This window comes from Cryptomeria japonica, chromosome 5 (genome assembly GCF_030272615.1).
Source record: "Cryptomeria japonica chromosome 5, Sugi_1.0, whole genome shotgun sequence".
In the NCBI taxonomy this organism is placed as follows: domain Eukaryota; kingdom Viridiplantae; phylum Streptophyta; class Pinopsida; order Cupressales; family Cupressaceae; genus Cryptomeria; species Cryptomeria japonica.
In genome coordinates, this window is record NC_081409.1 from 648,764,558 (window position 1) to 648,782,601 (window position 18,044).

The window sequence follows — 18,044 nt, forward strand, 5'->3', positions numbered from 1 at the left end:
ACTAAACTGCAACATAATTTGCAATATATTTGGAGGGTTCTAAAGGCTTCCTAGAACATTCTAATAGACACTCTTCCTACCAAAGAACAGAGATAACTATCCCAAAAAATACACAACCAACACCAAAAGTACTAAACTCAATCTATAACACAAAGCATAACTGCAACAACCAAGAGCATATCTAGACAAACATCCATCTGGATAACCAAGTTCAACATCAATGAGAACCAGACAAGCTCATGCTTCCAACACAACTCTCTCTCTCTCTCTCTCTCTCTCTCTCTCTCTCTCCTCCTCCTCCCTTGTATAGGGTTTAGCTAATAGGGTGTAGGATATAGTATCTAGGTTTTATTGTATAGGGTTAAGGGTATAGAGTTTAGGATACAAGATTTATGTTACAAGTTTTAGGGTACATATAATTAAGGGTATTTTTTGTATTGATACTTCCCTCCCCCCTCTCTCTCTCCCCTATCTAGGTATATCCCTCCCTTTATTCCTCTCTCTTTATATCACCCTCCTTGCTTACCTTGATAGCTATCTCTCTCCCCCACTCTCTTATTCTCTCTCCCTCTCATATTCTATCTTTGCATTGTCTAGGTTGTCACCTATCCCTCCCATGCTCTCTCTCTTCCCGCTAGGTTTTTTCTCCATCCCTCTCTACCTCTCAACCTCACCATCTATGCATCATTACCCACCTCTTTATCCCCCTCTACCAATCTCACCCTTCTCTCTAGTCATCTAGGTCTCTCACCTCTTGTAGAGATTTCAAATTCCACTTGTGATTTTGTGCCAACCTAATGGATTTTCACAACTCAAGGATTACTTATCCAAATATGAGCAACTATTTAGGGACTACAAGGTACATTTAACTTGTTAATTGTAGGGGTCATAAAACCTGAAATATAATTTCACTCTATGTGTATTATGATTTTACCTAGATTATTATCCCATGTTAAAAGAAACAATTGTAGTAAAGTTAAATGTAGGAAAGTAACCATTGAGGATTACTATGGATGATAATGAAATATTCCATAATGAACAAGTAGAATAAAAACAAAAACATGTGAAGGAAAAAGTAATTATAACAAGAGCATCTATAACTAACACTTATGTTATCCTAATGAAAGGAACAATAGTGCTACATGATAATAGTTATAAACAAATTACTAGTCTCATAGCTACATGAAATCTAACAATGAATTAAATATAACTAACTAAAATGCATAAAAAAAATATTATATTTGCATTATGTTGATTGGAAAACGGGATTCAAACACTAGTTTGAAGATATAAAGACCCAGTGATAGGATTATAGAAAGTATGGTTTAGCAAATAAATAGACTTTAGGGATACTATCTAAGGGTTATATCCCTATCCATATATAAGTATAGATAAGAGATCTATTCGCCAAGATAGAAGAGAAATAGAGAAGAATTAGAAACTATAATAGATAACATACAAGATAAAAGGAGACATAAGGAATGTATTGAATATGTTGATATATGAATATAAGTACATCTAATTGTTGGGACCAATACATGTGTGTAATATTTCTTGCTGTTTAAGAACTTATAATAGATCTGGAATAACTCTTCTTGCCACTTCAATGGGATTGAGTTTGGGGTAACTAGAATACAACTATAGAAATCTTTTGGGAACAAAACTTTGATTTGTCTCCTTTATATTTCTTACTAACATTAGTTTCATTGTGGGGACCCTAGTTAGGTTTTTTTGGGGTTACTAAAGGGAAAAAAATTCAAAATCTTAATTTATTATTAGATTGAATAGAAAGTAAGAAATAAAATGACTCACAAAATATCTATCTTCTTGATGTGTGCCCTGTGAAAAGGGCTCAAGTGCTAAGGGGATGAGAAATGGAAAGGGGGAAAAGGTTTGGAGATATATGAAAATATGTGGTTGTTGAAGAAACTAAATGAATAGCCACCATGGGATGCAGTATGGGAGTAATGCAACACCAAATCCTAAACACCCATGGCTAAAGGTGATAACAAGAATTTGAGAGAGATCAAGGAGAAAAACAAAACAAGGATAGTAGACATAATGGCCAACCCTAATGGAAAAAATGAGAGACTAAAAAAAGAAATAGAAAGAGAAGAAAGACACCAAAGAAGAATGTAAACAAAAATAAAGGCAAGGTTTTGGCAATAATAGTTATAGTTTTTAGTGGGAGTTTTTGATAGTGATGGTTTTTCTTCTTGGCTTGGATATCTTGGTCTCACTTTAGTGTTATTAGTATTTCAGTTGTAAGTGTGTAGACCTAGATGATTTTTAGATTAGGAGGGGGTTTTATCAAATGCTTAGAGAGCTCAGTATCACAATTTAGTGGGAGCTTTGGAAATTATTTTGAATGCATCAATTGGTGATGCATGATCTTCTTTAGTGTTGCAAATGCTTTGGAGGGGCTCTTAGAACCTATTGTTGCAAAAAGGTTCTTTCACATTTGCATACTCACTATTTGGAGATGGTTACCTTCATGTGATCAGAGATGTTGTTACTTAGTTTAAAGTATGTCTAGTATTGTGTCATGGAACAGATGATTTTAATTTGAGTTTTGACATGAAACATGTTTTCTTGTGACCAAGATGTTTGCATTATTGCATGTGATCTCCTAGGAGGAGATATTTACATCATGATTTTGAATGGTTATGTTCTCATTTTTATTTTGCAAATGTGTAGTTGGAACAATGATAATTGATCTTTTTTGGATCTCTTGGTATTGTGTACATGATCATTTTCTTTTAATTACTTTATTATAATGATGACACATTGGATTTTGGAGTTTGGTATGGATGAATTATTTTTTTTATCTTTCATAGACATGTATCTTGAGATATAGATAGATGGTTCCAAAGGATTTTTTTTGAGGGATGGATAGCATGGTTATCTCCTTATGCATTTTGGTTCATTTCTGATGGCATTCATTTCTTATGAGGATCATAGGAGATGGTGTATTCGGATTAATTCTCGACATGAGAATGGTTAATATGAGTTTGATCTTCTTGCTTTGAGAGGATTTCATCCATATGGATTACATGATACATATGTTATGTTTGATATTGATGATTGAAAATATTAAATTTTGCTACAGATTTTTCTTTTAGGGAGTTATGAAGAAGATCATGCTTGAAATAGTTTGCATTTAATGGTGTATGTAGAATGGCATTCTACAAGTGTTGATTTGCAGTGTTTCTTTCTTTGGTCTTGGTTATCATCCTGGATGTTTGGATTCACAAGATATTAGTTTTTAGGTTTCATTGGAGCTCTGGCGATAACTAGTTTTTGTTACGTGTTGTCACTTGTCCTTTTGGTATTTACATGGAGGTTATTACTATATCTTTCTAATATTGGGTGTGAAGAACTTGGGAGAGCTTTGGAGATTTCTAAGAGATATATTTTGCAACAGTTTTTCTTGGAGAATTTGCATATCATTGTGGATGTTCTTGGGTAATACATGATATTGGTTAACACCTATGTGATGCTATGTGTAGACTTGATATGACTTGGTTATTTTCAGATTTGCATTACTAATGCAGTGGTAGTTCCTTGATATGTATGTTCTTTATTGACAAATTTGCACCTAGAGCTTGATTGTGGTTTATGGGCCGAATTATTTTTTATTTGTATGAGTTTACTAATGTTGTTAATACCTTACAATTACAAATGATTGGATGGTTTATTATTTTTTGTGGTTTCTTTTTTAAGTCAAATGGGTTCTTATTGGAGTTGAATGTGAGCAATCAATTATGGTTTTTGTTCTAACAAGTTTTTTGAATATTTCTATTTAGCCTTGTTCTTGGAAAAGTTTTAGACCTGAAGGTTGTATTCTAGTAATAAGATTAACCTTATTGATTCTTCTATAAATATCTTGAGTGCAGTGGAGTTGTGGTGGTATTTTGTGTTTTGCATTAGACTCTTGACATGTCTTTGATAAGAGGGAGAATGTTGGGATTAAGTTGTCTCAAACTTTGAGTCCAAACATTATTAATTAATTTAATTAATTATTTGGGTGTATATTTATTTATCATAATTTGATTGTTTCCTATGTTTTCATTCACTTTTTAGGTCACCTTCGAGAAGTGACATCCTACATGGCAAGTGAATTCAATGGCATGTTTTCTATTATGTAGGAAATAAGATACATTGTGATCCCTACCTTTTAGGAAATGGATGCCCACTTTGGAGGTCCTATGGTTTAGTAAAAAAATGTCACATTGAAGAAAAAAAATGAATTTGGCAATCTCCTATGTTTAGAAGAGAGACTTGTTGTGTAGTTTTTAATCTTGAATAGGAAAAGAAAATAAATAATTTTTTTGCTTTTATCTTTTCTTGGAGGCTAAGTTAAGCATTGAAATGATTTCCTTGAATTTTTATGTCTAAGGAAGATGATAGCTTTTTTTGGATATATAGGATGAATTTAGATCCATTAATGATGTGCTTTATTTAGTTGTTTGTTTTTTTGAAAGATGAATTTATTTTATTTGACACAACTTATGTATTATTGAATATTTGTTGTATTATTCATTGCAGAGAGAAAGGCAGGGTGATTATTACAAAGCTATTGTTATGTTGTCAAATTTTCTCTAAACAAGTGAAAGATGTAGTTTCTATGTTAAGGCTATGATCTTGCAAGCATATTGTAACTTATTTGCTATAGATTAATATATTGGTTGCATGCTTTAGAGTGTGGGATTTTTAACCTAAAGAGGTTTTCCCATGTATATTGGTGTTTCTTCTCTTTTGTCTTATTCTTCTTTCTTTCATGTTTTAAAGCATTAATTTACATGTTGTTATGTTGTTGAAATTTACATAGATTTGTGACTTGAATTATCTTCCCTCAAAGGATTAATGCAATGAAAATTTAGGTATTTATCTTTTTGCTTTAAAGGCATATTACCTAGTATGTTCTTGTATAAGGACATTAACTATTTAATTAAAAGGAAATATTGAAGGATACTAAAGAATTATACTAATTCTTAGAGGTCTTTCTATGATTTTCTTTTGCTTTCAAATATTACTTGAACATCTACAATTTAAATCTTGTTAAATGAATGATGGATATGTATATATAATATTAATAAAAAAAATTTAGAAAGAAAATTTGAAACAAAGTATTAAAAAAAATGAGAGAAAATTTATGACAACTTTTTTTACAGTTACATTATTTCAACTTAACTTTTATCAGCTTATTGTTAAATTGTAAAAGCTCCACTATTTAAAAATAAATAAAAATTTATCCATCATATCTAATTCAAAATAGGCACGTAATAGAAAAAAAACCTATAAAATTAGAATCACATTACATTTTAAGTGCAGAGAAGAATATGCCATTGTCTCCTATGGTTGGCCACTGATATAAGAGTCCTAATAATTAAACATAGCTACTTTATAGTTGTAAAGCGGAAAAATCGAACCCTAGGTGTTCCCCCCCACTCCAAGGAGAAAGGAGGTCACTAGGATTGACGGTTTTCACTTAGGAGAGACTTTACATTCAAAAGAGGGGTTGAAACCCACAAGATCCAATCCCACACAATGCAAGATCAGATTCTAAATGAGTTTCAAGGGTTAAGACAGCAAGGCTACCCTCTTTTGTAAAGAATGTAGATAGAAGGATTGAACTAGGAGTGCATGTAAAGTAAGAAAGATTCACTTATAAATAGAGATAGGAATACAGGATGAAGCTGCGGACCTGGAATTAGTAGTAAAATGTCGAGATGATGTTGTTTTGCAAATTCAAGTGAAAGTTGACGAGAAGATGGTGCCCGGAGTGCACACGGTCCTCCGAAAAATTTGCGAAACGAAGGGGGATCTGTTCGTCTCTGCACAAGGATTCCAGATCTTCAATTACAGCCGCGTACCTGCAACCTACACACAGAAAAGAGAGGATGATTGGGGGGTTAGGGATTAGGGGTTTGCCTTTAGGTCAAACCCCAGTTTTGGAATTAACCAAGAAATGAGAATGCTGTAAATGTAAATGTTTGTAATGTAAACAAGTACTCATACCTTGTCATAAGAATGTTTGTATTCTTACATGCGAAGGTGTAATGAATGTTGTATTTTGTATGTTGTAAGTGATCTCCTCTTCAATGGTTGAATCCTTGTCTTGAATGCAACACTTAGCCTTGAATGGAGACTTAGAATGCTCAATTGCTTGAAGGAATGCTTGAATGCTTGAATGTTTGAATGTTTGAATATCGCTTCCGCCTCTTGCCTTTTCTTCTTTCCTTCCTCCCTTTCTAGGAGAGGAAAAGTAGTTTATATACTTGTCAATTAGGGTTGATAGATTGATTTTTTCGACCTTAGGCCGACTTAGAAGCATTATTTTCCAATTTGCAAACTTAAAGACCCGATGCCCAAAAGAGACCGGGCCCAAAATAGGGCCAGGGACCAGGGCACTGGGTGCCATGGTCCCACCTCCCGAGACAGCAGGGTGCAAGGAAGGATCAGGCCAAGGTGCAGAAAGATGCAGTTTTGATGTCATAAACAGATTTCGGGGTCTCCATTCAGGTTCAGTGTTGCGTCACCATCGTGAAGACCCAAATGCAGTCGAAATTGCAAGTGTCACAATTTTAGGACGCTACATTTAGCCCCCACTTTAGCGGGAGTATAAGCGTACGCCCATACTTCCGGTAAAGTACAAGGAAACAACATTGAAAGACTTTCACCACGTCAAGGAGGCAAGATACACCAAGCCCCCAGTGGACTAAGGATCTTACGACTTTGATTGACAAAGTAAAAGGGAAGATCACGAGGGAGAACCACGACTGTTTGTAGTAAGGTTCCCTCACTATGAGTCATGCAAGAAAAATATCAAAAATTTTCAAGGCAAAGCTAAATTTGTCAAGAAATTTTCAAGTATCTTGAAGAGATATGAACGGGGTGTATGCCCCCCTACATTAAAGCGGTCGCACACGCCTCATCGGGGGTGATTGCTTTAAGGTAGTGATACATATAGGGAATGAGGAGGAAAGGAGCACGTTATCACAAGGATTTAGCCCCCAAGTGTGAGATAAGCCCAAGGATAATAGACACAAAACACAAACCACAAGGTGACTTCGCTCTCCTTGGGGTCAGTATGATGTATGATAATTCATGTATATCATATGTATGTATGCATAATTGTTCTTCATTCCCCTATCAAGGAAGGTCACCTAAAAGAAGGGAACACATGTGTCTTTTGAGTCAACATGACAGAGACCAAAAGAGATCTCAATGCTTTGCATCGTCCTCAAGTAGACAACACTAAGGATGACAAATAGAAGAATGAGAATAACACATAGAAGAAGTAACAAAAGAGATCAAGAGAGGAGGAGAGAGTCTGCTATGCTAATGAAACTAGTCTAGCACATCATCTACCCCCCGATCTTGCTGATCAATATTTTGGGAAGGTAGGGAACACGCTAGAGGAGGAACATCCAACATAGCAGATGGAGCTATCACCAGATCCAAACAAGGGCTATGTTCATGTTCCAAGCCACGTTTTTCTTGTCTAGGAGCTAGGATAAGTGCTTTAGAAAATTCGTTAGATAAATGGTTATCAATATCAACATATTCACATTCACTATCAGAATGAAGAGAAGTAACATTTTCATCATGAATAACATTTTCATCTATATCATCATCAAGATTTATAAAAATAGGATCTTTAACTCACACAGGATCAAGACCATCATGCATCTTATGTTTAGGAGATTTTGGCTCAATTTCCGGCTGAGGAGAAAATGGAATAATGCTAGCTGAAGGTGTTTTTGGGGATTGCAAAGTTTGAGATGTAGCTGCCTAAGCTCTAAGATGACGCTTTCATCGGCGTTCACGTGTAGAATGATTTCGTCTAGTCTTAGTAGGAAGTTGAGAAGATTGAGGAGGAGGAATGTTCTCATCCTTATCACTTGGGTGTTTAGGTTGTGGTCTCTTAGGTTGGATAATAGGAGAAGAGGAAGGTCTCTTCTCTTTATAATAGGAAGGAGGAGGAACTGCTCCATATAAAGGAAGAATATTTGGTTTAGGAAGGAGACCAAGTCCATCATGACGAGGAGGTATAGGTCTACCTTTAGAAAGTTTATTAGACATAGACATAGTCACATCCATAGGAATGGGTTGGGAATCTTCTTGAGGAAAGACATTAGTTTTATCTTTCAAAGGAAGAACTTCCTTCTCAAGAACAATAGGAATATCAAGTTTGGGTGTTCTAGGTTCACTTAGAGATAGGATCATATCTTTTTTCCACTTTTGATAAGATTTGAAAAGATGATCACTTCGCGATGGAGGAGATTGGAATTGTTTAGGCCAAAAATAATCAATAGGAACACTAGAAGTTCTTTCAGCTAGTTTAAAGAGACTATGATTGACAATAACAACTTCACCATTATGGGGAAATTTCAAACACTTGTGAATAGAAGAAGCAATAGCTTTCAGGGAAGATAGCCAAGGATAGCCTAGCTTCACACGAAATTGTTCAAATGATGGAATAATAGCAAAGCTCACATCAAGGGATTTGTTATGAACTTCAATAGGTAATGTAATAGAACCAATTGCAGGAGAAGAAAATGCATCAAATAATTTCACCACCACATTTGTTTCGTCATAGATCACTTGATTCAATTGCAAAGTAAAAAGAAATTCTTCAGTAATGATATTAACCATGCAAGAAGGATCAATAAGCACTCCATGGCAAGGTGTATTCTTGACTTTTGCAACTATATATAAAGGACCATCAGGTGCCCTGATAGTTTCACTGGAATCAAATGTGATGGAAGGTTCTTTAGGGATTTTCTACTGCTCCACAAAGTTAATCACAATTGGAGTCATAGACACAAGATCATCAGGTGAGACAGAGGAATCATTAGTATCAATCGCATTAGAGGTATGAGAAGGTAATGGATCAGTAAAAATCTTAAGATTCTGGTTAGGAGGAGCTACAGATGTGTTGCCTTTATCATACACACCAGAAATAGAGATAGTATTATTATCAATCAAATCTTGAATTTTACCCTTTAAAGAAAAACATTTTTCAGTATCATGCCCAGGTTGACGATGAAATTGACAAAAAGATTTATTATCAAAATAGGGTGAATTAATCTTTGCAGGATCGATTTTCTTTATAGGAGGGAGAGTAAGCACATTTTGTTCCAATAACTTATTCATAATATTATGCAATGATTCATTCAAAGGAGTAAACTTTCTTTCTTTCTTGAAAAACTTAGAAATAGGAGGCACACCTGATGCTACATTCACATTGTTGTTGATGATGTTTTCATTGAATTTAATGGACTCTCTATTTGGTTTAAACTTCCCAAATGGTTGTTGACTACTATCACCCTTATCACTTAGAGCCATAGCATTTGCTTGTTCCATTTGACTCACAGTCAGTTGATAATTGTGAAGAGTTGCACACAACTGTTGGAAAGAAGTAAACTTAGAAAACAGAAGTTTTTCTCTAATATCTTTTTGTAAATTAGAAATAAAGATTCTTTGAATATCATTGTCAGGCACTGGAAAAGAAATTTGAGCATACAAATGCTTATATCTACCAATGAAATCAGTCACTTTTTCTTTAACACCTTGTTTACAATGCATTAAATCAATCAAAGTAACTTTAGGACTTATATTGTTTTGAAATTGTTGAATAAAAGCATTTGCAAGTTGTTGAAAAGAAGTAATAGAATAGGAAGGCAATGAGCAATACCATTGTAGAGCCTTATCTCTTAATGTTCTAGTAAACAGTTTTGCAAGCAACCTTTGGTCATGACCAAAATCGGTACATATTGTTTGAAAGGTCTTAACATGTGTTAGAGGATCACCTTTACCATTATAAAGCTCCAACTGCGGGATTTCAACATGCTTAGGGGGGATATCTCGAACAATGTCAAGAGAAAGTGGGCTCGCAACATCAAATGTGGGCACACTAAACTTAGATTGATTCATAGAGGCAATTTGTTGCTGTAAAGAAGAGACAGTTTGTGCAAGATTGTTAATGGTCGCTTCAGTCAAAGAATTCATATTAGACGTGTTAGATTGTGATGGAGGTATTATGTTATTGAAAGAAGGTATTGATTGAGAGTAAGGTGGTGGGACACTATGATAACTAGTCATAGGAGATGATTGGAAAGGAGGAACACTAAAAGGAGGAATAGAATGGTTAAACGAATTGCCCCCTTGTGCCAGGTTTATTTGTGGAGATGTAATAGGGACACTCATTGAAGGAATGAATGAAGAAGTTGGATTGAATGAAGGAAGAGGGTTAATTGAAGAAGAAGGATTGCCCCCATGACTGGTGATCATAGGTGGAATGTCTAGTATTGAAGTAGTCATTATGTTTGATGTAAAAGTAGGTATACTAGCAATATAAGTTGTCAAAGGAATAGAATTATTGGCTTGAGTAGGAGGTTGTGTATAGCCTAAAGTTTTGGCACAACTCTTCATAGGCATCACATTCGAATCCACAATGTGTGCAATACCACACAAAATATCAATTCCATTCTTATCACTTTGAACCATACGTTTTAGACCCTCAATTAATGAAAGAGCTTGACTATCGGGATACTCTTGAGACATCCATTGCTGAAAATCATCAAATTGGTTATCCAATTTCGAAAGTTGTTCTATAGAAACCTCATGGAGAGCTTCTTTATCATTAAGAGGATTAGAGGAATTACCCATGTCCTCGTTAAAAAGGCCATTCAAATTAGGTTCCATCTCCTCGGTAATTAAACCTCGGAAAGACTTAATTCTAAGGCTTCGTCTAACGGGAATAGTGTAAGTAGGGCTTATTGTTGTGAAACTCATGCACTAGAGAGAGAGAGAGAAGATTTTGAATTTAGAGGTAGAAAATTTCAATAAAATCAGCCAATCTCCTAGATTTAAGCTGTTAAATGCAATCAGAACAATCTCTCGAAATTTCAGAAAAAATGTCAGGGACTGTGGCGAATGGAGTGCACATGGTCCTGGCAACTTTTTTCAAAATTTTCAGGGATGAAAGTTATGATGATTTTAAAGCTAATCTAAAAAAATTGAGTGATAATACGATCTGTAGATAGGCCAAATTAAAGTTGCAATCTCAAAATTGAACCCTACCAAGATTGTTGAAAAATGCAAAATTTGAATTTTGAAAAAGAGAGGGAAACTGAAATTTTGAACTTTATGATTTTAGAGGGAATACCAAAAGCAATGTAGGTTTTGAAATTTAAAAGTTGACTCAATTTCATGCAAAATTCAATTTTGAAAGTGGAAATCAAGGTTGTTGCAATTAAACTTTTAATTTCAAAAGTCACAAACTACAAAAATTTGAATAAAGCACGGAAACTTCGAATGAATGTCAACACACTTTTCAGATTTAGGATAGTAGGAAACACAATTTTGACACAAAATTTCAATTTCCACAATTTTTGAATGATTAGAAGCCTTAATCCAAGCAATCACTAGACCAACTTTGACTTTAATTTTGAAAGTGTTAGAATTGATGAAATCAGCCAAAATTCTGGATTTTAGCAGAAAAATACAGTAAGATCTAGCGCCCGAAATTTCAAAAAAAATGTCGGGGACAATGGCGCTCGGGGTGCACACGGTCCTCGCAACTTTTTTCCAAATTTTCAAGGATGAAAGATATTATGATTTTGTTGCGGAATCCAAAGTTACAGCCGATTTGGAGGTGTTTTGATCAGTGAAATCATCAGTCAAAGGCTGAATCAAGAGGGTTTTAAAAATTAGGGTTTTGACACTTAACCACTTAATTTTCAAAATTATAGCACAGATATGATTTGACAATTTGCAATAGGAGGGTAGATCTGAAACAAGCATTAACAATTAAACATTTCACAAGCTCAATTACTAAAAAGAAAATTTTAGGGTTTTTATGCAATTCACCTCTAAAATTTACAAAAGATCAAACATGGAAATGTAATTAAGGAAGAAATTTTTTTAGATCTAACCATGAATAATTAGAATTAGGATGTTCACGTCGGGTTCACCAAAATGTAAAGCAGAAAAATCGAACCCTAGGTGTTCCCCCCCACTCCAAGGAGAAAGGAGGTCACTAGGATTGACGGTTTTCACTTAGGAGAGACTTTACATTCAAAAGAGGGGTTGAAACCCACAAGATCCAATCCCACACAATGCAAGATCGGATTCTAAATGAGTTTCAAGGGTTAAGACAGCAAGGCTACCCTCTTTTGTAAAGAATGTAGATAGAAGGATTGAACTAGGAGTGCATGTAAAGTAAGAAAGATTCGCTTATAAACAAAGATAGGAATATGGGCTGAAGCTGTGGACCTGGAATTAGCAATAAAATGTCGAGATGATGCTGTTCTGCAAATTTGAGTGAAAGTTGACGGGACGATGGCACCCAGCGTGCACACGGTCCTCCGAAAAATCCGTGAAATGAAGGGGGATCTGTTCGTCTCTGCACAAGGATTCCAGATCTTCAATTATAGCCGCGTACCTGCAACCTACACATAGAAAAGAGAGGACGATTGGGGGGTTAGGGATTAGGGGTTTGCCTTTAGGTCAAACCCCAGTTTTGGAATTAACCAAGAAATGAGAATGTTGTAAATGTAAATGTTTGTAATGTAAAGAAGTACTCATACCTTGTCGTAAGAACGTTTGTATTCTTACATGCGAAGGTGTAATGAATGTTGTATTTTGTATGTTGTAAGTGATCTCCTCTTCAATGGTTGAATCCTTGTCTTGAAAGCAACACTTAGCCTTGAATGGAGACTTAGAATGCTCAATTGCTTGAAGAAATGCTTGAATGCTTGAATGTTTGAATGTTTGAATATCGCTTCCGCCTCTTGCCTTTTCTTCTTTCCTTCCTCCCTTTCTAGGAGAGGAAAAGTAGTTTATATACTTGTCAATTAGGGTTGATAGACTGATTTTTCCGACCTTAGGCCGACCTAGAAGCATTATTTTCCAATTTGTAAACTTAAAGACCCGATGCCCAAAAGAGACCAAGCCCAAAATAGGGCCAGGGACCAGGGTGCTGGGTGCGATGGTCCTAAGGGACCAGGGCGCTGGGCGCCATGGTCCCACCTCCTGGGACAGCAGGGTGCAAGGAAGGATCAAGCCAAGGTGCAGAAAGATGTAGTTTTTGATGTCATAAATAGGTTTCGGGGTCTCCATTCAGGTTCAGTGTTGCGTCACCATCGTGAAGACCCAAATGCAGTCGAAATTGCAAGTGTCACAATTTTAGGATGCTACAATAGGGATAATAAGACAATTAGTTGGGAACATGGTGTAGTCACAGATGAAGGGTTTGGATGGGACTGTCCAACCATGGAACATAGATTTCAACACAACATAAATAACACAAGAAAATTATCAACAAATAAGAGTGATATATTCACCCTTAGTAACATTCATTACATCATATGCCTTTTGATGCATTGAATAAGAATGGGCTCACAAGCCTACCATAAGGCGTTGCAAGTTAAACAATGGACACATTGGCCTGATCATAGTCCCTCAGACTAGTGAATTGAATCTAATGATAAAACTTACTATCTAACTAATTTTACTATCCTTGAATTATTATAAAATGATCTTATATATACTTCTCTAGCTTTGGCAAAGATCTGTGTCGGCCTTAAGGGTCTCAATATTGAAGAATGATTAAACACTAAGTTGGCCTCAAAACATGAGATGATACAGTGAAAAATATGTTGTGGACCATGGGAAAGGGTTTTCCTAGGACCCAAATGCTTCAAGTGATGTTCCAATTAGATCTACATGCAATGGGGAAGGTCCGCAACTGAGATGTTCCAACTCATACAAAATGCTCCAAAAGAGAAAATGAATGAACTTCTAGGAGCAATAACTTAGATTTGATGAGTGCAAATCACAAGGTTTTTGGATATGATGCAAATGGCCTCATGTAGAGTGTAAATTCACATCCTCAAGGCAAGAAGAGAAAGATCTAATGAAAGGTGGAAGAAAGTTGTGAGATAGCTGCAAATTAAATTACAAGAAAAGAAAACTATTTTTGGTTGATGCAAGATTGCTTGGTAACCAAGGATGCTCCCATGTCATCAGAACACCAACACCAACACCAACTATAAGTTTTTTATAGAATTGTGTGTACTTAATTAAGACCTATTACCTATTTTATAGAATTGTGTGGACTTAATTAAGACCTATTACCTATTTTATGTGGACTCTTTTAAAAAGTAAAATATGTATTATTTTTAATACCATGAGCTAGTAATAATTAATTTTTATATAAAAATGTATTAGACCTCTGAAAACATCCATCACAGTCATATGCATGCTCAAGTTATCATGTTCCTTGTAGACTTTGAAAAGGTTTATGATACAATAAAATGGTCTTTTATTCTTATGGCTCTTGATGCATTTGGTTTTCCTTTAAGATTCTACCAAATGATCAAAACAACACTCTAATATGCAATTTCTCATGTTGATATCAACAAGTCATTATCTAAGTCTATTATCATTTAGAATCTATCAATTAGAAAATGATGTCCCCTTGCCCCTAGTTTATCAATTTTCATTCTATTTTATATCTGTAGACACCTAAAATTGTCCTGTCCAATTAAATAAATATTTTTTATTTATTTAAGCCTAATTCTTCTATTAATTAAATAAATCTTTATTTATTTAAGTAATCCATTTATCCTGTTCTAAACCTTTTTCTTATTTAAATAAATACTTTTATTTATTTAAATTGTCCTTTTCCTAAATTATATAAATATTTCGATTATTTAATTGATCCCACTTCCTCTATTAATTAAATAAATCTTTATTTATTTAATTAATTCATTATCCTTTTCTACCCATAACACATGTCATTCATCTGTTAATTCCTACACTACTTGCCCTCTCATTATTTTATTATTTCCTCTACCTACCCTTTAATCCTAGCTAACCATCTATCTTTTACACCTCTTAATCTTATCCCTCCATTTCTTACAATGTCTTCTATATAAGAGGATGCTTCCTTCATTATCAACCCTCCTAAGCATTCTATTTAGCTAATCAATCTCATGCAATCAAGCCTTTTTGTGATCAAGCTATCAACCACATTTGCATTCTTTGTTGAGCTCTTGTGCACACATAAAATATGAGAGAAAATATATCAAGAAAGATCAATGGAGATAGGAAGAATGAAGAATCAAACCCTAGTGGATATGTGATGGTATAATGTTTGTGATTTTGTTGATTTGCATTGTCTTAGGTAATCTTCATATGTTATGGTGGATCTTTGTTGTTGTTAAGCTAGGGTTTTGTGGTTGAATCCATTTAGTCTTTCAATATTGTTGTTTCCATTATCCACTTATCTATTAAGAGACTCTAACCTAGGTCCTAGGGTTAATGGGAGACTTTGTAAAATCTTGTAACTAATCCACCAAAATAGAATATAGATCTAGCTAGAAAAAGAAGAGAATTTTGCATAGAAGAACTAAGATACAAAGACAAAATAAAATTATATAATTTACATTGTATTCATCAACAAATGTATCAATTAAAATATGTCAAAGTATAATTTTATACAAAGATTGAACTCCTGTAAGAGCTAAAATCACATGGAGGAAATGAAATTACAAAGGAGGTGCCTAAAGAGTTAAACTTCACTTCTTCATAGTTAGCTTAATGAAAACAAATAATACAATGACTATTCTAAATGCGATGCAACTATAATTTCTTCATAATTCATGGAGAAAATAGAAGTTATGCTATGTGCTAACTGCCCTTCTGCCCCTCCCCTCTCCCGTCAAGTCTAAATAAGGAGAGATATGGGTCTTAGCAACAAATTCTGATTAGGAACCCAATTAAAGAAAGGACGTGATTAAACCCAATTGAGAAAAACTCCTAACCATTTATCCAAACTAAAGAGGAAAGTTTCAATTGCCAATGTAGAATTGCAAATGAATCCACACTACAACATGATTATATCAAAGTCATAGAAACCACTTCATGAGTGTTGGAGTTTTATATTAATTAGGTTAGTTTTACGTTAATAGTTAAATAATATAAATTAGATAGATTGTTAGTTGATGGGAATTTATGTTCCTGTAAGAGAGTTTTGGTAGTTCTTTAGACAAATAATAACTTTATATAGCCAATCTTGATTAATGGAAAACCTATTTGATTGTATCAAATAATATATTTTCTTTCTACAAATAGTTTGATTTGTGATTACTCTCACATTTAGTATCAGATCATTTATGATCATTGTGTGCTTGTGAAGAGAAAGTAGGATGGATTGGTAGTAAAGATCTAAGGGCAGACTAGCATGAGAAGGCGTTAGTAGTCTTGGAGTAAGTGAAACAAATCTATCAAAATACCTAAGGTGTCCAACCATCTCTATGACATACAAACCACAAGGTTGAAGCATAAATAAGGTGTGTGAAGGGTTTGAAGATAATACTAATATGTTAAGATTTAAGTAACATGACAAGGCATATTATGTTAGACAACTCAGATAACCGGTGAACAATTGAGAGGGGGGGTGAATAAGTTGTTAACAGATTATACAAATTTAAGCATTAAAACCTTATTATCGGAATACATAAACCAAATACCGAAATAGTAGATATAACAGTTAAGCACAAGTATAATCCACATAACATTTACCAACCATCCACAAAAGATATACCAAGATTTGTACGTGGAAAACCTGGTAAAGGGAAAAACCATGGTGGGAAGCCTACCCACAGTCAGATAATACTTCTGCAGTAAGTATGTGATTCCAAAAAGAAAAGCTTGCACATGCAGGAAGGAAAACAGCCTAGAGCGCACTTCTCATCAAAAAAGGAGCCTCACTGACTACAAAATAAATCCAGACTACTATCCAGAAAGAAGAGAGAACTCCAAGAATAGCATCTCCTATGCCTGAATACAGTTCCAGTTAAGCTCAATACCAAAGGTCTTAAACCTCTTTCACCAACCCAATTCGATCACCTATGATCGACCAAAATATTTGCATATGATTACATCCTTATTCGCACACAGATAATCCTATATCCCAAAAACCCACAAATATGCCCATGATCTACAAAGAGATCTTACATCATATTTATACCAATTTAGGACCTAAACAATTAGGTCGGCCACCTAAAAGATAATACAATAAATTCATAACATAAACCCACAATCCAATGATCAACCAAGTCGGCCTAAGACTGAAATAACATAATCCAATCAATAGATCCAACCGAAAATGCATTGGGATCATCCACCAACATGTTAGATAAACCAGTCCATAACCTAGCCGAATAAGATAGCATTAGGTCTGGACCAAAATCCAACACCATTGATCAACAAGAACACAAACAAGATAACCAAAAACATCCCAAAAGTCATCTATAAGTTGTGCCAACAACACTTATCATGTGCATCAAAATATCTTCAACAAAGCTCTGTCAGTAAAACCCTTACCCGTGACCAAAAGGCTTACTAGAACAAATGATAGCTCTTGATTCATCAAATCCCAAACCAACTGATCATGATACACATCTGAATAGCATGAATGATAGATCCAAACTAATTCTACAAATTGAAGCATACTGGAGCATAGCGGATCAATATCATAATCCAACCGCTCTACCGGAACCTACTAGAAACCGGTAAACAACCAAAATAGCTAGTGTTGCCATCAATGACAAAACATCAATGCAACACATAATTAGTTCCTCCAATTGCCAAAAATATCTCCCTTTAGCATTGATGGCAACACTAGATGTGAAAAAAATCCAAGTGCCAAGAAATGCCAAACAAGTCTCCCCCAAAGGAAGACAACCAACAATCTCCTATAAGATGATATTACAATGAAGTTAACAAACTCCTCTTGAAAATGATATCCCTGTTAACCTCTAATCTCACTTTGACTGATATTTTGTTAAGATTTGTTTTTCACATATATCTCTCCCCCTTTGACATCAATGCCAAAAATCTAACATAAACATCAAAGAAAAATCATAAATCCACTGAACCACACAACTGACTACTCCTCCTGAGTAGTAGCACCAACACATAAATCCAAAATGAATAGAAGCTCTGTAAATGCATACCGGGCTGAT